This window comes from Macaca thibetana, chromosome 6, assembly GCF_024542745.1.
Source record: "Macaca thibetana thibetana isolate TM-01 chromosome 6, ASM2454274v1, whole genome shotgun sequence".
NCBI classification, from domain to species: Eukaryota; Metazoa; Chordata; class Mammalia; order Primates; family Cercopithecidae; genus Macaca; species Macaca thibetana.
Genome location: NC_065583.1, coordinates 26,981,179 through 27,001,067, shown reverse-complemented (window position 1 = coordinate 27,001,067; position 19,889 = coordinate 26,981,179). Strand labels below are relative to the sequence as shown.

Sequence of the window (19,889 nt, the reverse complement as noted above, 5' to 3'; positions counted from 1 at the left end):
TATTCAGTGGGCCGGCACACATGCAACTTCTTCCTATGTCCACCGTCCCCACCCCACAAGAACCTCTTCCTCCAAGGAGCCGTCTTGACCAGCCCAACCCTTAAGAATCACATAGCCCTTATCACAAATGGATCAATCGGGTGGCTACAGAGATACAAGACACAATCATATCCAAAAAGACTCTGAAAAACAGACATACATTCTCAATTATACACAGACACACACATGCAACCTCAAGATGCCTTATAGCCCTGGTCACAGACTGATCACAAATGTATTACCATACACATGCACACACACAAATACACAAGCATAACATGATCTCAGACAGGAGTCCCGTATACACATACACATTTATACAATACTGGCACACACAAAAAACCCCGATACATACCCCCCAAGGGTATGCTGTCACATTCACAAACTCATAAATTCACATAATGTGCATATTTAAATACAAACCCAGGAAAGCCCATAGGTCTCATACACACAGTTAACACCGAGGCATATAAAGATACACACCTGTCCATATACACAGAAATGTATTCTTGGCACACAACCTCATATACAGCTATTAATGTGCTTACATACATATATATACATTATTCAATGACACATACACTCCTATATATTCACCCAAACACACATATGTAACAGACATACAAAAAGACATTTAAAAAAATTCCATTTGTCCGTTTCTATACACATAGACGTCCTCCCATAGTACATTTTATTCATTCATCATTTATATTACAAAACATTGCTAAGGAAACTTCCTTGGTGTGACTTCCAAATTCAACCTTGTGTTACAGCTACAGGTGTAGACTAGCAAAAATGCATCGAGTAGGCTCATTTCTCCCTTTAAATTTCCACTTGCGGATACGCCTTGTGGATTTGTCCTCTCCCCGGCGAGCCCCCACCTCTCTGTGTTCCTTTTTTTTTTTTGAGACAGCGTCTCACTCTGTTGCCCAGGCTGGAGTGCAGTGGCGCGATCTCGGCTCACTGTAGCCTCCGCCTCCCAGGTTCAAGTGATTCTCCTGCCTCAGCCTCCCAAGTAGCTGAGACTTCAGGCGCCAGGCCCAGCTAATTTTTGTATTTTTAGTAGAGACGGCGTTTCGCCATGCTGGCTAGGCTGGTCTTGCACTCCTGACCTCAGGTGATCCGCCCGCCTCGGCCTCCCAAAGTGCTGGGATTGCAGGCGTGAGCCACCGCGCCGGCCCCTCTGTCCCGTTTTGACTGCCTAGTCCCCCAGGCCTCCGCTGGAAGGCGCTCACTAAAGGTTCACAGTCCGAAGCCGCATTCCCGGGCGCCCTCCCCGGCCCCTCCCATCCCACAGAGGTAGGGGTGGGTCCGTGGGTGTGGCAATGAACCACGTGTACCCACAGGACTCTCGAAGTGGGGGGGGAGGGGAGAGGGGAAGGGGGGGGGGGGGGGGAGGGGGGAGGGGGAGGGGGGGGGGGGGGAGGGGAGGGGGGGGGAGGGGGGGGGGGGGGAGGGGAGGGGGGGGGAGGGGGAGGGGAGGGGGAGGGGGGCGCAGCACGCCACCCTCCTTTCTCCACCCAGCCCTACCCTCTCCGCTGTTCCCCTACCGGCCTCCCCCAGCCCAGCCCAACCTCAGCCGGCCGCGGGAGGAGGCGGGAGCTGAGGCTTCGAACTGCCCCCTCCCACCTCCGCCTCTCCCGCCTCTTCTCTCCCCCTTTCCTCTTTCTCCTCCCCCATCCCACTTCTTTCTCCTTTTCCTCTTTCTTTCTCCCCTCCTCCCTCCACTCCACCCGCCTCCTTTTACCCCGCCCTGCCAGTCGTCCTCCCACTCGCCCCCTCCGCCTCCCTCCAGCTCCGCCGCCAGAGGCTGAGTCATCGCTGCGGCGCTGCCGGCCGTGCTGGGAGAGCGGGCGAGCAGGTAGGGAGGGTGTGAAGCAAGCGACGCCGTGCGACCCGGCACCGCCGTCTGGGCCCTTTCCCGGAGAGGCCTGGGGAGGGGGCACTGAAGGGGGTTAGGGCCGCGGTGGGGGACGGGCGACGGGCCCCGGAGAGGCACAGATCTTAACCCTCAATCCCCATCCTTACAGGAGCCACTTTGCAGCATTCTCAAAGAGCCGCACATGCAAACTAATACCTAACATTAGGGTGGCATCCGGGCCAGGCATCTCAAACTGATGGCCCACGGACAGATCTGGCCGGCACCTGATCTTTATTTGGTTCACACAGTGTTGTGTTTGTTTGTTCTGAAGTTTTAACTATTAATAGCTGCCAATACTTAAACATCACTCATTTCTTGGAAAATCAAATTCCCTACAGAAAAATTAGAATATATGGCAACGCATTTCCCATGATAACTCTAACCTATTTCTGAGTGGGGATACCTTTGTGTAGTCAGGACATTGCACCCTCCCTACCTGCTCGCCCTCTAGTTTGCCACAGTCTCTGCTACTCTTTACTGTTTCACCTAGGCCACTGAACTTCCTTTATGTTTCCTGCCAGGCCTCATATGGAATGATTTGTAGTCTAGTCCACCCCATTCATATTTTACATAGGGATTAGGAAGTGAGGGTAGGGCATTTCCCAAAGTCACATGTGGCCTTAAAGCTGAAGGGGAACCCCGCTTTTCCTCACCCACTAATCTTTTCTACCAAACCATTCTGACTCCTTTGGTATGCAGGCTAACATAAGGAATTCTTTTGTGAAAAGTGGGTTCCAGAAAATGATCTGGGGATCAGAGTAGACCCCAAATGGAAGGTGATTTGGAGTGTACAGCAGCTCCTCTTTGGAGTTGATGGTAGCTTCTCACACAGTCTTTCCCTTGGAGAGGCAATAGATGACAAAACTAGGGTAGATAGATAGATGGAACAGTTGGCCAATCTGGTATATTTGGTTATAATAAGTTGTTTTCGGGTCATTGGAAACCTGGCTTATGAGACACTGTTGCATAAGGGCTACAAAGGCAGTATGCCACTTTGCTTGGATTATTCTCTAGTCTAGTGCTTCTCAGCTCCTAATGTGTACATGATTCCTATAAAGTGTAGATTCTGGCTGGGCATGGTGGCTCACACCTGTAATCCCAGCACTTTAGGAGGCCGAGGCAGGAGAATTGCTTGAGCCCAGGAAATTTGAGACCAGCCTGGGGAACATGGTGAGATCCCAGTCTGTACAAAAAATTTAAAAATTAGTTGGGTGTGGTAGCCTGTGCCACCTACTTGGGAGGCTGAGGCAGGATGATCCCTTGAACCCAGGAGGTGGGGACTATAGTAAGCTGTGTTTGTGCCACTATACTCTAGCCTGGGCAACACAGTGAGACCCTTTCACAAAAAAAAAAAAAAAAAAAGAAAAAAAGAAAATTTAAAGTGTAGATTCTGATTCAGTAGGGCTGGATGGAACCCAAGATCCTGCATTTCTGACAAACTTCCAGGTGATGCCAGTGTTGCAGGCCCCTAGACCCTCCTGCCTTTGAGTGGCAAGGCTGTGTACTCCTTGCAGTTCCGGTCTATTAATGGGTATCATTGCTGCATGACAGCCAAGAGAAGGGGTTTGAAGTCCCACCATGGACTTCACAGTGGATCTCAGCCTACCCCTTCACAGTCAGCTAACCTCAGGCAGGCTGCTCATCCTCTCTGTGCCTCCATTTTTCCATCTGTTCCATTGAAATCAAAGAATAGTTACTTCCTTAGGAGAATAAAACAGGCAGAATGAATGTGTGGCCCCAGCACAGTCTGTGCCTCATGGCAGGCCCTCTGTAAAGGTAGTCTCTACCATTGTGCACTGTCTTGTGGGCAGTGAAACCCAGAAGCGACGTGGTTAGGGAGTGGGATATGGAAGGGATATGTAAGGTATTTCAGGATAAGAATTGCACCCCTTGGCTGGGTGCGGTGGCTCATGCCTGTAATCTCAGCACTTTGGGAGGCAGAGATGGGCAGATCACAAGGTCAGCAGTTTGAGACCAGCCTGACCAACATAGTGAAACCCCATCTCTACTGAAAATACAAAAATTAGCCGGGCATGGTAGCATGCACCTGTAATCCCAGCTAATCCCAGCTACTCAGGAGGCTGAGGCAGGAGAATCACTTGAACCCCGAGGGTGGAGGTTGCAATGAGCTGAGATTGCGCCACTGCACTCCAGCCTGGGTGACAGAGCAACACAGCATCTCAAAAAAAAAAAAAAAAAAAAAAAGGAATTGCACCCCTTAATGTGGGCTTCTAAGCCATGCAGGGTGATCACTGTCCAGCCTACCTCTTAATGCTCTCCCACCTCTGTCCATGCTTCCACCACAATGGCCACCTATTAGGTCCTTCGGCCATGGTACCTTCTCCCTTCAGAGGTCTTGCACATGCTGTTCCTCATATTCCAAGCTGGCTGGCTCCTTCTTATCCTTCAGTCTCAGCTCCTGTGTTACTTCCTTGGAGGTACCTTCCCTGATCTCAGAAATCTAAAGGTTTAGCATAGAAAGTGGGGAGCAGGGAACATCTCTTTGGGCTGCATGTACATAGGGAAGTCACTGTATCTACTTAGATTCTAAGTTTATTTAGAGCAGCTTTGGGTAGGGGTGAACTAAACGCTGCCTCTGCTAGTCTATACCATGCCTTTGTGCAGATTAGAAAAAGGGGTCAGACATAGTGGCTCACACCTGTAATTCCAACACTTTGGGAGGCCAAGGTGAGAGAAACACTTGAGGCCAGGAGTTTGAGATCAGGCTGGGCAACATAGTAAGACCTCAACTCTACAATTTTTTTTTTTTTTTTTTTTTTAAATTTTAGAGACAGAGTCCTGCTATGTTGCCAGGCTTCATGCAGCATATAAACTGTACAGCCTTCAGTGGCAACCCTACTGCTAATGCTTCCCCAAGCTACCTCGTGATTCGCTTAATCCTCCTGTGCCTAGATTAAGTCCCTTTTATAAACTTTCTTAACCCCATAAAACTCATCACATTTGGGAGGCCGAGACGGGTGCATCACGAGGTCAGGAGATCGAGACCATCCTGGCTAACACGGTGAAACCCCGTCTCTACTAAAAAAAACAAAAAAACTAGCCGGGCGAGGTGGCGGGCGCCTGTAGTCCCAGCTACTCGGGAGGCTGAGGCAGGAGAATGGCGTGAACCCGGGAGGCGGAGCTTGCAGTGAGCCGAGATCCGGCCATTGCACTCCAGCCTGGGCGACTGAGCGAGACTCCGTCTCAAAAAAAAAAAAAAAAAAAACTAATCACAATTGGGATTAGATATCTAGGGAATTTTTTTTTTTTTTTGAGACGGAGTCTCGCTCAGTCGCCCAGGCTGGAGTGCAGTGGCCGGATCTCGGCTCACTGCAAGCTCCGCCTCCCGGGTTCACGCCATTCTCCTGCCTCAGCCTCCCGAGTAGCTGGGACTACAGGCGCCCGCCACCTCGCCCGGCTAGTTTTTTTGTTTTTTTTAGTAGAGACGGGGTTTCACCGTGTTAGCCAGGATGGTCTCGATCTCCTGACCTCGTGATGCACCCGTCTCGGCCTCCCAAAGTGCTGGGATTACAGGCTTGAGCCACCGCGCCCGGCCTCTAGGGAATTATTTATTTAAAATCTGTCCCCTACACTAGATTGTATTGCATCAAGGCAAAGACAAATCCGTCTTGTTCTAGGCTATATCACTAGTGCTTAGCACGGTTCTTGCACCATAGCAGATGCTCCACAAATGTTCTCTGAATATTTCAGGAGCTCATTATCTACCAGGAAAGCTAGGACTCTTACTGAAACAACTGTGGCATAGGGTGAGACAGGCGCAGAGCTAAATGTGTGGTGCAGCCCCAAGGAGGAAGATGTCACTTCTGGCTGCGGGGATGCTCAGGAAGAGGTGGTGTTTTGGCTGGGTCTGACAGAACAGATGGAGTTCATTAGCCTTAGATGAGTGGGGGAGTGTTCTTGGCGTTGGGAATAGCAAAAGCAAAGGTGCAGAGGGAAAAAAGTTCAATGTGTTCTGAAGACAAGTCACAAATTGTGATCAGCAGAGTGGCCAAATGTGTTTTGTGAATTACCTGCCAATATTTATTTTAAAATCAGGAGATTTCACATAAAGACCCAGACTTTCCAATTGTCTTGAAAAATTGAAAGCTCCCACCAGGTAGCAATAGACTGGCACTGAGAAGTGGCCGTTCGTTTTGAAAGTGTGGGTTTACTCCAGTTTGCCACAGTCCTCACCTTTCCCAATTGCATCACACCCAGCTCTCTTCACTCATTACTGTCCCTTTCTGGCTTTGGAGATGGCAGACAGACCGTTTGATTGGCACACATGAGAGTTGTAAGGAAGATTGGTTCAGATCCTACAGACCCTTAAATGCCAGCTAATTAAGTAACCTGGTAACTCTGCAGGGAGTTCAGGGGTCTTCTTCAGTCCCATGGAATACTGTCCAAGTATCCCTTGGCAGAGCCATGCCTGACTTCAGAAGAAGGAACTTCAGGCCAAGAAGGTTGGTGAAGTTCTGGAAACCAAGGAAGCAGAGAGCTCCACATGAGGCTTTCATAGAGAGAAATCAGTCTCTGTCTCTCCTAGACCGACCCATCAGTTTAGGCATGGTGCTGTGTGGTCTTGCTAAGAGGCAGGGGTGGGTCCTGGGGAAGATGGATGGTGCTTCCAAAAGGCTAAATTTTTATTTTTTGAAATGGAGTCTCACTCTGTTGCCCAGGCTGGAGTGCAGTGGCGCAATCTCGGTTCACTGAAGCTCTACCTCCCGGGTTCACGCCATTCTCCTGCCTCAGCCTCCCGAGTAGCTGGGATACAGGTGCCCGCCACCACACCCATCTAATTTTTTGTATTTTTAGTAGAGACAGGGTTTCACCGTGTTAGCCAGGATGGTCTTGATCTCCTGACCTCGTGATCCACCCACCTCGGCCTCACAAAGTGCTGGGATTACAGGCGTGAGCCAGTGTGCCCGGCCCAAAAGGCTAAATTTTAATCCCAAAGGTTTCTGATTACTGACACATAGGTGATATCTAACTTGCTTTTGTTTAGCCTTGAATATTTTCAAATATAATCTTTAATATTTCTGTTACAATATTTTAGTTTTCTTCTGTTTCTAAAAATAATACATCATTTGAAAAAAAATTGGAGAACATAGAAAAACAAAGATGAAGATAATAATCTATAGTAATCCTCTCACCCAGATGTAACATGTTGGTGAATTTCCTTATGTCTATTTTTTTCAGTGTATTTTTACTTTTTTTTTTTTTTTTTTTTTTTGTGAGACAGTGTCTCACTCTGTCACCCAGGCTGGAGTGCAGTGGTGTGATCTCCGCTCACTGCAAGCTCCACCTCCCAGGTTTACGCTATTCTCCTGCCTCAGCCTCCTGAGTAGCTGGGACTACAGGTGCCCACCACCACACCTGGCTAATTTTTTGTATTTTTAGTAGAGATGGGGTTTCACTGTGTTAGCCAGGATGGTCTCGATCTCCTGACCTCGTGATCCACCCGCCTCAGCTTCCCAAAGTGCTGGGATTACAGGTGTGAGCCACCACACCCGGCCTGTATTTATATTTTTTAAAAAACAAAGTTGGGAGGCTGGGCACTCATGCCAGAGCTTTGGAAGGCGAAGGTGGCAGGATTGCTTGAGGCTAGGAGTTCAAGACCAGCCAGGACAACATGGATAGAACCCGTCTCAACAAAAAAATTTTTTTAACTAGCTGGGCAGCAGCCAGCTCTGCCTCTGCCAGGGCCTGGAGTCCTGGGTGAATCCTGCAGGTTTTTGGTTGCACTGGCCCAGGAAGGAAGTTGGGGTTTGTCAGGTGGGCTCTCCTGGGGGTCCTCTAGTGGCAGAGGTGAGTAGGGGATTATCCGAGGCATCTGGAGATGCATGTCCCTCAGTTTCCCTGCCCCTCCCTTTCTGAGTAGGTGTGCAAATGAGTGACCTAGGCTAAGAAGTGAGTTGCCACAGTGAAATGGGTTGGTTTTTGTCTTTGACACTTAGGGTCTGGGCCCCTCGCATTTGCAGCCTGTTGCAACAGACACAGGGAGCTCTATGTGCCAGCCTGTGGCTGCCCTGCTGTAGGGTGTTCTGGGGGTGGCGAGGCTCCTGTGCTCTCGTCCGGGGAGGGGGTGTGCTGTGCTGGGCACTCTATCCCTGAATATAGTTTATTTTTTCTACATTTGAATTCTGTTGTAGATTTATGTAAAAATACATTCTCTTTTTGAAAAATAAAAAATTTCACGTCTTAAAAAAAAATTAGCTGGGCAGGCCGGGCAAGGTGGGTCAAGCCTGTAATCCCAGCACTTGGGGAGACTGAGGCGGGCGGATCACCTGAGGCCAAGAGTTTGAAACCAGCCTGGCCAATGTGGTGAAACCCTGTCTCTTTCTGCTAAAAATACAAAAATTAGCTAGGCGTGGTGGTGGATGCCGGTAATCCTAGCTACTCAGGAGGCTGAGGAGGAGAATCACTCGAACCCAGGAGGTGGAGGTTGCAGTGAGCCAAGATCACACCCCTGCACTCCAGCCTGGGTGGCAGAGGGAGACTCCATCTCAAAAAAAAAAAAAAAAAAAAAAAATTATCTAGGTCTAGTGGCACATGCCTGTAGTCCTAGCTACTTGGAAGGCTGAGGTAGGAGGATCTCTTGAGTCCAGAAGGTTGAGGCTGCAGTGAACCATGAATGCATCACTTCATTCCAGCTTGGGCGACAGAATGAGACTCTGGTTCAAAAGTGAAATAAAACAACATTGGAGTCATATTTCTTTTGCCCTTGATTTGCCCTTTTTCACTTAACATTATATGGTGAATCTTTGTGAGAATGTATTAATGCATTCCTTTCATAAAATTTTTACATAAAAATTAAATTCAGAAAAGAAAAATACTATATATTGACACCATTTTTCCAAGTTATTAAATATGCTTTGAAAAAACATTTTGTGCAGGGCGCAGTGGCTCCTGTCTGTAATCCTAGCACTTTGGGAGGCCGAGGTGGGTGGATCACCTGGGGTCAGGAGTTTGAGACCAGCCTGGCCAACATGGCAGAAGCCCGTCTCTACTAAAAATACAAAAAATTAGCCAGGCGTGGTGGCGGCGCTTATAATCCCAGCTACTTGGGAGGCCGAGGCAGGAGAATCGCTTGAACCCAGGAGGCAGAGGTTACAGTGAGCCAACATCGTGCCATTGCACTCCAACCCAAATGACAGTGCAAGACTCTGTCTCAAAAAAAAAAAAAAAATAATAATAATAATAATTAGCTGGGCAAGGTGGCAGGGACCTGTAATTCCAGCTACTCTGGAGGCTGATGCAGGAGACTCACTTGAACTCAGGAGGCAGAGGTTGCAGTGAGCCGAGATCCTGCCATTTCACTCCAGCCTGGGCTACAGACCACGACTCCATCTAAAAAAAAAAAAAAAAAGAAAGAAAGAAAAGAAAAGAAAAAACATTTTGCCTGTTTGTTTCCTTCCATTTTCAAAGTATAGTCAGAGATCTAAGTCTGTTCATCTTGCCTAAACAGATAAAATTAATATTATCACCTCCATTTTACAGAGGAAGTTGAGACTCAAAAATGAAGTGATTGGGTCTGGCGTGGTGGCTCACGCCTATAATCCCAGCACTTTGTGAGGCCAAGGCGGGCGGATCACCTGAAGTCGGGAGTTCGAGACCAGCCTGGCCATCATGGTGAAATGCTGTCTCCACTAAAAATACAAAAAAATTAGCTGGGCGTGGTGACACGCGCCTGTAATCCCAGCTACTCAGGAGGCTGAGGCAGGAGAAGCACTTGAAGCTGGGAGGTGGAGGTTGCAGTGAGCAGAGATCGCGTCATTGCTCTCCAGGCTGGGTGACAGAGCCAGACTCCGTCTCCAAAAAAATTAAAATTAAAATTAAAAAAAATGAAGTGATTTACTCAAAATCAAGTAGCTAGCAGCCCTCGGAGGGCAGGACTACAAACCTCAGGCCTTCTGAATCTAGGTTTGTGGTGCAGGGGAGGGCACGCACACAAGCCTGCTCCCCCTACCCCATTGCAGTTAGACAATGACAGCTGTGCTTTAAGTTCTGAGAATTAAGGATTTAAACTGAATGAAGTTAATTTGGGTGGACTTCATGGAAGCAGCAGGCTTCATGTAGGATCGGGAAAAGGTCTGTCAAATTCATAGGTACATTAGGCACCCAACCCTACTGACTCCCAGGCTAATAATAACTGGCCTTTGTCGCGGCAAGCCCCTTACTAAGGCTTTGAATACTCCTTATGTTAGTTAATCCTCACACCCAACTGTATGAAGCACTGTTGTTTTCACCGATTTAAAATGAAGAAACAGAAGTACAGAGAGGGAAAGTGACCAGCTCAGGGTTGCACAGCTACTGAGTACCAGGGCAGAGACTTGAACTCGGTCCGCCCGGCCCCAGAGCGGGACCCGCCACTGCCTCCAGGCACCCTCCCTACCTGGGTGATGGCTGAGCCCCAGTGGAGGCTTTGTCCCCCCAGCTGCGGAGAGCAGGGACTCCCAGACAGGAAGGGCCCCACCCGCACTGGTGGTGTGCAGAGGACACGCAGGCCTCGCTGGGATGATGCGGGCGGGGGTGCTGTGCGACAACTGCCTGGCGGGACAGGTCGCCTGAGCCCGTTTCCACTGCCGCGCCGTTCTCAGGATTCCCGAAGGGGTAAAATAGATATTTAAAAAAAAAAAAAAAAAAGGATTCCCCGGAGTATTCAGCATCCCAGCCGCCAGTCCTCAGTTACAGTATCTTGATTCCTCTTTGATTCTGAAATAAATTCCATCAAGAAAGAGTATCATGGCTGGGCGCAGTGGCTTACGCCTGTAATCCGAGCACTTTGGGAGACCGAGGAGAGTGGATCACGAGGTCAGGAGATCGAGACCATCCTGGCTAACACGGTGAAACCTGTCTCTCCTAAAAATAAAAACATTAGCCGGGCGTGGTGGTAGGCGCCTGTAGGCCCAGCTGCTTGGGAGGCTGAGGCAGGAGAATGGTGTGAACCCGGGAGGCGGAGCTTGCATTGAGCCAAGATCGCACCACTGCACTCCAGCCTGGGCGACATAGCGAGACTCCGTCTCAAAAATACAAAAACAAAAACAAAAAAGAGTATCAGACTTGCAATCAAGAGATACGGCCTGAGTTCTAGTCCTGCCCCTGCCACGATCTGACTGTGTGACCTTGGGCCAGTCGCTTCCCCTCTCTGGGCGGCGGAAGTTAAAGCTGGCCCTTTTCCCCGTCTCTGCATCTCACATCCCCCTGCGACGTGGCCGTCGAGCTTTCGGGGTGCTGGGGGACACGAGCTGCGCGCAGGTAGCGGAGTCAGCGGGTGGCGGCCCACTCTGCTTCCGCCGGCTCCCAGCATGGGGAGCCGTTGAAACGGCTCCAGGATCCTGCGGAGACTCAGCCCCGCCCCACTGCCCTTCGGCGTGAAGGTCTGCACAAGGTCTGGGAGGCTCTTGCATTCCTCCCTCAGTCCCTTTTCCCTGGGGCAGCTCACGTGAATGGGCACCTATCCTCCAACCTGATAGCGCTCCTCGGCAGCTCGGCAGCCCTCGGTTCATCCTCCACAGAGCCGCGGGTGAGCGTTGTCAGGCACAGCCCTGCTGGCCCTTTCCGTTCTTTTTTTTTTTTTTTTTTTTTTTTTGAGGTAGAGTTTCTATCGCCTCGGCTGGAGTGCAGTGGCGCGATCTCGGCTCACTGCAACCTGCCCCTCCGGGGCTTTTAGCCTCGTGCTTTAGCCTCCTGAGTAGCTGAGACTACAGGCATGCGCCACCACTGTGACCGGTCACAAGCAGGTTTCTTTGTTTCATTTTGTTTTGAGACAGGGTCTCACTCTATTGCCCAGGCTGCAGTGCAGTGGCATGATCTCGGCTCACTGCAGCCTCAAACTGTTGGGCTCAAGCAATCCTCCCACCTCAGCCGGCTAATTTTTGTATTTTTAGCAGAGACGGGGTTTCACCATTCGTTGGCCAGGCTGGTCTTGAACATCTGACCTCAGGCGATCCACCCGCCTCTGCCGCCCAAAGTGCTGGAAATACAAGCGTCAGCCACCACGCCCAGCCCTGCTGGTCCCTGTGGAAGGAAACCTTCGCTGGCTCCCTAGTGCCCTGGAATAACACTGAAACCCCTGGAATAACACTGAAGGCCTGTCTCCATCTGCCCCAACATCACTCCCCAGTTTCGCGTTCCTCCCTCACCTTAATGAAGTGCTTAGAGATTTTTAAAGCAGAGGTTCAGGAGTCTACCAGTTCCTAGCTATGTGACTTTAGGCCAGTTGCTGCTTATTGCTAAACCTTGATTTCCACATCCTTAAAATGGGGGTGGCAGCACCCATTCCGCAGTACAGGCTGAGGATTAAGTGAGTCACTTAGCGTAGTTCCTGGAACATACTCAAGTCACCCTAAGTGCTTGTTATTATAATTCTCAACCCACATTTGGCTACCACCTCCTACTTCCTCAAGCTTGTCATTGTCTTTCTCTACATTGTGCCTCCACGCATACCTGGAAAGCCCTTCCTCTTCCCTTCCCCACCCAGTAGGTTCTTACACACCCTTTAAAGCCCAAATCAAAGGCCATACCCTTCCTGCCAACAGGATAAAGAGTTCTTCCTCTATCTGCTCATCATCACCTAGGGACCACACTCAACATCACACACGGTGGACAGCTAGCATTAAGTGCCTCCTGCCAACCTCAAAGGAAGAGGCTGGGGCACAAAATGTAATTTAAAGAGTTTACTTGAGGCTGGGCGCAGTGGCTCAAGCCTGTAATCTCAGCACTTTGGGAGGCCGAGATGGGCGGATCACGAGGTCAGGAGATCAAGACCATCCTGGCTAACACCGTGAAACCCCGTCTCTACTAAAAAAAATACAAAAAACTAGCCGGGCGAGGTGGTGGGTGCCTGTAGTCCCAGCTACTCAGGAGGCTGAGGCAGGAGAATGGCGTAAACCTGGGAGGCAGAGCTTGCAGTGAGCTGAGATCTGGCCACTGCACTCCAGCCTGGGCGACAGAGCGAGACTCCGTCTAAAAAAAAAAAGAGTTTAATTGAGTCAACGTGAGGACAGCTGCTGAGAAGACTCAGAACCAAATAACCTCAGATAGGAGCTCCATTTGGCCTTTGTTACATACAAGCAGGTGTTTAAACATATATATGTGTGTGTATATATATATATATTTCCTCCCACCTCAGCCTCCCTAGTAGCTAGGGACTACGGGCATGCACCACCATACCCAACAAATTTTAATTTAAAATTTTTTTTTTTTTGTAGAGACAAAGTCTCACTATGTTGCCCAGGCTGTTCTCGAACTCCTGGGCTCAAGGGATCCTCCTGCCTCAGCCTCCCAAAGTGCTGGGATTACAGGTGTGAGCCACTGTGACCGGTCACAAGCAGGTTTCTTTGTTTCATTTTGTTTTGAGACAGGGTCTCACTCTATTGCCCAGGCTGGAGTGCAGTAGCATGATCTCGGCTCACTGCAGCCTCAAACTGTTGGGCTCAAGCAATCCTCCCACCTCAGCCTCCTAAGTAGCTGGGACCACAGGCATGAGCCACCATGCCTTGCTAATTTTTTATTTTGTTGTAGAGACGGATTTTGCCATGTTGCCCAGGCTCACAAGCAGGTTTCTAAAGACAAAAAAAGAATAAGGAGAGGGCTGTTACACAGTTTTGTGTCAGGAATTCTCATTGGTTTACAGAAATAACATTGGTTTGTGATTGGCCATACATTGTTTAGCTATAGGGTGTGGATTGTAGTGTCTGGTGTAGCATTATGCAGTTAATTTATAGCTACTGGAAGCAATGGCAATAGCATGTAGTTTTTGTTTTTGTTTTTGTTTTTTTTGAGACAGAGCCTTGCTCTGTTCCCCAGGCTGGAGTGCAATGGTGCGATCTTGGCTCACTGCAACCTCTGCCTTCTGGGTTCAAGCGATTCTCCTGCCTCAGCCTCCTGAGCAACTGGGACTACAGGCCACGTTGCCCAGCTAATTTTTGTATTTTTAGTAGAGACAGGGTTTCACCATGTTGGCCAGGATGGTCTCAATTTCTTGACCTCGTGATCCACCTGCCTCGGCCTCCCAAAGTGCTGGGGTTACAGGTGTGAGTCACTGCGCCCGGTCTAGCAAGCAGTTTTAAGAGATGAATACATAGCTTAAAGTGGGATGTAGGACTGATTACTGTCTCATTTATTAATTTAAGAGGACTTGAATTGCTCAGATGAAAGTTCTTTTCTCACCCCTAATAGGACGGAGTAGACTACATAGCTCCACCTATTTTTGCTCCTGTGAAAAATATTGAGCCTGAATCTAATGAGGCCTCTAAGAACTAGCTTCAGTTACAAGTTCAGGGGATAGAGGAGCACGTTAAACAACACACAAAGAAGCAATCAGATAAAGCCAGAATGTGAAACAGTTTATAAGACAGCTGCCATAATCTCTTAAAAGCCAATGTTGTAAGAACAAAAAAAAGTAATGGGGAGGAGGTTCTAGATTTAAAGAGACCTAATAGTCTAACAGCCAAATATAAGATGTGATTCTTGATTATATCTTGATTTATTACTGTAAAAAAATAAGGACCACATTTTAATTTTTATCATATTTATTTATTTATTTATTTTGAGACAGGGTCTCACTCTGTTGCCCAGGTTGAAGTGCAGTGGTGCGATCCCAGCTCACTGCAAGCTCAAATTCCTAGACTCAAGCCATCCTCTTTCGTCAGCCTCCCCACAGCTGGAACTATAGGTGCAAGACATCATACCTGGCCATTTTTTGTTTTTAATTTTAGTAGAGATGGCATCTCACTACATTGCCCAGGCTGGCCTTGAACTCCTAGCTTCAAGCCACCTTCCCACATTGACTTCCCAAAGCACTGAGATTACAGGTGTGAGTAACTACACCTGGCCCACCACGCTTTAGACAATGGGGAAATTTCACTATGAACTTAGTATTAGATGATATAAGAAAATTATTGCTAATTTTGTGAGAGGTGGTAAGTGTATTGTTGTTATGGAAGAGAATGATCTAATTTTTGGAAATACATGCTGAAGTGTTTAGGGCTGAAGTGTTAGAATATCTGTAGTTAGCTTTAAAATGCTTTAGCCACAGATTTTATATATAGCGAGATGGAGAAAACATAGTAAAATGTTGACAATTGTTGCTATGTGATTGATGTATAGGTATTTGGTTTATTGTTTTTTCTATTTTTCTGATATTTTCAAAATAAAAAATTTCTTTCCTTTTTTTTTGAGACATGGTCTCAACTCCGGGACTCAAGCAATCCTCCTGCCTCAGACTCCCAAAGTATTGGGATTACAGGCATGAGCCACTGCACCTGGCCCAAAATACAAAGTTTTTTAAAAAAACACTTCTCCAGTGCTCTAATAGCAAATTTGGGGCCCTCATTAATATCGCAATATGGCCACACGTGGTGGCTCATGCGTGTAATCCCAGCACTTTGGGAGGCCGAGGTGGGCAGATCACAAGGTCAGGAGTTCGAGACCAGCCTGACCAACATGGTGAAATTCCATCTCTACTAAAAATACAAAAATTAGCTGGGCGTGGTGGCGCACACCTGTAAACCGTGCTACTCAGGAGGCCGAGGCAGGAGAAACACTTGAACCTGGGAGGCGGAGGTTGTAGTGAGCCAAGATCGTGCCACTGCATTCTGGCCTGGAAGACAGAGCAAGGCTCCGTCTCAAAAAAAAAAAGAGTTATAGACTACCCTGGCCAACATGGTGAAACCCTGTCTCTATTAAAAATACAAAAATTAGCCAGGCGTGGTGACGCATACCTGTAATCCCAGCTACTTGGGAGGCTGAGGCAGGAGAATCCCTTGAACCCGGGATGCAAAGGTTATAGTGAGCCAAGATCGTGCCACCGCACTCCGGCCTGGGCGACAGAGCAAGACTCTATCTCAAAAAAAAAAAAAAATTGCAATCTATTGCTGGCATACATCACCTCCATACACGGAATCACAATATATGGAGGTGATATAAGCTAGTAGCTCTTGCCATTCAGATGGCAGATTATGGGCTCCTGGGGATAGCAGCTAGGTTTAGATCAACTATATTTATCTCTGAGTGTCCAGTACATAGTAAATATTCAATAAACTCTCATTGAGGCTGGGCGCGGTGGCTCACTCCTATAATCCTAGCACTTTGGGAGGCCAAGGCAGGCAGATCGCTTGAGACCAGGAGTTTGAGACCAGCCTGGGTAACATGGAGAAACACTTTTTCTACAAAAAATTAAGGCCGGGCTCAGTGGCTCATGCCTGTAATGCCAGCACTTTGGGAGGCCGAGGCGGGTGGATCACGAGGTCAGGAGATCGAGACCATCCTGGCTAACACAGTGAAACCCCGTCTCTACTAAAAATACAAAAAATTAGACGGGAGTAGTGGCGGGCGCCTGTAGTCCCAGCTACTTGAGAGGCTGAGGCAGGAGAATGGCATAAACCCGGGAGGCGGAGCTTGCAATGAGCTGAGATCCAGCCACTGCACTCCAGTCTGGGCGACAGAGCGTGACTCAGTCTCAAAAAAAAAAAAAAAAAAAAAATTAAAAAATTAGCCGGGCATGGTGGCATGTGCCTGTAGTCCCAGCTACTCGGGAGGCTGAGGTGGGAGAATTGCTTGAGCCTGGGAGGTTGAGGCTGCAGTGAGCTGATATTGTGCCACTACACTCCAGCCTGAGTACAGACAGAGACCCTGTCTCGAAAATAACAACAACAGCAACAACAACAAAACCAAAACAAATGCTCATTGAAAGAATGAAGACTCTACTATGGCTGGAGTGCATGGTTCATTAGTAAACTTACTCTTAGGAATCTCTGAATGAAAGATGATAATGTTTTTCAAGCCCTTACTGTGTGCCAAGCTTGGTGCAAAGTCCTTCATATGCATTGTCTCATGGAATCCTCACAGTGGTCCTATAAGGTAAAGAAAATACTAGTCCCGGCCGGGCTCGGTGGCTCAAGCCTGTAATCCCAGTACTTTGGGAGGCCGAGGCGGGTGGATCACGAAGTCAGGAGATCGAGACCATCCTGGCTAACATGGTGAAACCCCGTCTCTACTAAAAATACAAAAAAACTAGCCGGGCGTGGTGGCGGGCGCCTGTAGTCCCAGCTACTCGGAGGCTGAGGCAGGAGAATGGCGTAAACCCGGGAGGCGGAGCTTGCAGTGAGCCGAGATCGCGCCACTGCACTCCAGCCTGGGTGACACAGCGAGACTCCGTCTCAAAAAAAAAAAAAAAAAAAAAAGAAAATACTAGTCCCATTTTACCCCTGAGAAAACTGACACACGGAAAGGTGAAAGAGCTTGCCCCTACATTATTCAGTTAGTAATGTCAGAAGCAGCAGCTGGTTCTCACCCTTACACTCCATTGACTTGTACCTTTCTTGTATCATCTGCAAATCAAGGAAAATGACCAAGGCAGGTATCAGTCATTTTAGGAGGAGGTTTACTTGCCAAAGTTAAGGACGCAAGCCTGGGAGACAGGTATAGTCCTTTCTCCAAAGATGATTTTGAGGGCTTCAGTATTTAAAAAGAGAAAGGGTAGATATTGAGGGAATGCACAATTTTCATGTGAGAGGGGTATGGAGGAAATCGTCATTCATTCCTTGACTGGCCCAGTGAATCTGCATTTTTACATAAGATAACGTAAACAATAGGGCAAAGGAAGCAATCTGATATGCATTTGTGTCAGGGGAGCAGAGAGATGACTTTGAGTTCTGTCCTATGTCATGCACGTGTGATGATAAGCTGTCAATTTACATTGCCAGGTGAAATTCAACAGAATTGTTTTAGGATAAAGATCTTGGCGCCCACCAGGAATTTCCTTGTGGGCAGACTGTGAGGGAGGTATGTAGCTTTTTGTCTTTTTTTTTTTTCCTTCTCTTTGTAGCCATCTTATTTAGGAACCAAATGGGGGGCAGGTTTGCTTGACCCAGTTCCCAGCTTGACTTTTCCCTTTGGCTTAGAGAGTTTGGGGTCCCGAGATTTATTTTCCTTTCACACATCCTGGCGGCATAAGGAATTATGCGCATGTACCTGTCTTAGCACCTGTGTCTACTAGACTAGGAGCCTTTCAAAAGTGAAAGGAAGAAAACATGTCCACACAAAACCTTGTGCACAAATGTTCGTAGCAGCATTATTCGTAAGAGCGAAAATATGTCAGCAACCCAAACTGGATTGGTGACTGGATAGACAAAATATGGTAGATTCATACAATGGAATGTTATTCAGCCATAACAGGGAATGAAGTACTGATACATGCTATAATGTCGATGAACCTTGAAAACATTATGCTATGTGAAAGAAGCCAGTCTCATATGACCACGTATTACGATTCCATTTATATGAATGTCCAGAATAGGCAAATTCATAGAGACAGAAATTAGATTCATGTTTGCTTAGGACTTGGGGCGGGTGGAGGGGGGATAGAAAGACTAAGGGATAATAGCTAGAAGGCACAAGGATTTGTTTTTTGTTTGTTTGTTTTGTTGTTGTTGTTGTTGTTTTTAAAGACAGAGTCTCTCGCTCCATCCTCCAGGCTGGAGTGCAGTGGCGCCATCCTGGCTCACTGCAGCCTCGGACTCCTGGGCTCAAGTGATCCTCTTGCCTCAGTCTCCCAAATAGCTGAGACTGCAGGCATGCACCACTATACCAGGCTAATTTTTTTGTTTTCAGTTGAAATGAGGTTGGGTTGTTTTTTTTTAATTACAAAATAATTTATTGCCAAAAATGCTAACAATCATCTGAGCCTTTAGCAAGTCGTATGCTTTGTATTTTTGCTTTTATTAAAATTTTTCATTGACACCTAATAATTGTACATTTTTATGGCATATAGCATGATATTTCAATACATATATACAATGTGTAATCATCAAATCAGGGTAATTAGTATATCTGTCACTTCAAATATTTTTCGTGTCTTTTTTTTTTTTTTGAGACGGAGTCTGACTCTGTCCTCCAGGCTGGAGTGCTGTGGCAGGATCTCGGCTCACTGCAAGCTCTGCCTCCTGGGTTCATGCCATTCTCCTGCCTCAGCCTCCCGAGTAGCTGGGACTACAGGCGCCTGCCACCACGCCTGGCTAAGTTTTTGTATTTTTAGTAGAGTTGGGGTTTTACCGTGTTAGCCAGGATGGTCTTGATCTCCTGACCTCGTGATCCGCCCACTTTGGCGTCCTAAAACGCCAGGATTACAGGGGTGAGCCACCACGCCCGGCCTATCATTTCTTTGTGTTGGGACAGGGATTCCTTTTGAGGTGATGAAAATGTTCTAAAATCTATTGTATGGCCGGGCATTGTGGCTCATGCCTGTAATCCCAGCACTTTGGGAGGCCGAGGAGGGTGGATCACCTAAGGTCAGGAGTTTGAGACCAGCCTGGCCAACATGGTGAAACCCCGTCTCTACTAAATACATTAAAAAAAAAAAAAAAAAAGCCGGATGTGGTGGTGGGCGCCTGTAATCCCAGCTACTAGGGAGGCTGAGGCAGGAGAATTGCTTGAAGCCAGGAGGCAGAGGTTGCAGTGAGCTGAGATCGCGCCACTGCACTCCAGCCTGGGCGACAAGAGTGAGGCTCTGTCTCAAAATAAATAAATAATAAATAAATAAATAAATAAATAAATAAATAAATAAATAAAAATTGATTGTAGTGACAGTTGCATGACTCTGTTAATATACTAAAAACAATTGAATTTACGTTTTAGATAGGCAAATTATATTGTGTGTGATTATGTCTTAGTAAAGCTGAAAAAAAGGAAATACCCAGTTCACCAATGAATCTGCCAAGCTAGTTTAATGAATAAAACTAGTGAATGAATGGCTGTTTCCCTTGCAGTTGACAAAAATATGCCCTAGTTCCAAAGTCCGAAATGAATTCCCTTGACTGTGTCAGGGGCATGCTTGCGCCTAGCTCTCGGGAACCCATTAGTGTACTAATAAGAAACCTGATAATTCAGTCAATAACTCCTGAGGTTGTCAGTGCCACTCTGGAAG

The 19,889-nt window shown here is 47.7% G+C and overlaps 1 protein-coding gene across 2 annotated transcripts in view; it reads left to right on the top strand.

The window, feature by feature from the left end:
• Positions 1–1,534: 1,534 nt before the first annotated feature.
• The window catches only part of LARP1 (La ribonucleoprotein 1, translational regulator), a 140,730-nt gene continuing 122,375 nt past the window's right edge, over positions 1,535–19,889 (top strand). The window contains exon 1 of one of the 2 annotated variants that reach the window (XM_050793910.1): positions 1,535–1,900. The gene's annotated coding sequence lies outside the window, so the exon portion shown is untranslated. The remainder of the gene's footprint in view (positions 1,901–19,889) is intronic. The other variant, XM_050793911.1, reaches the window with a different exon arrangement.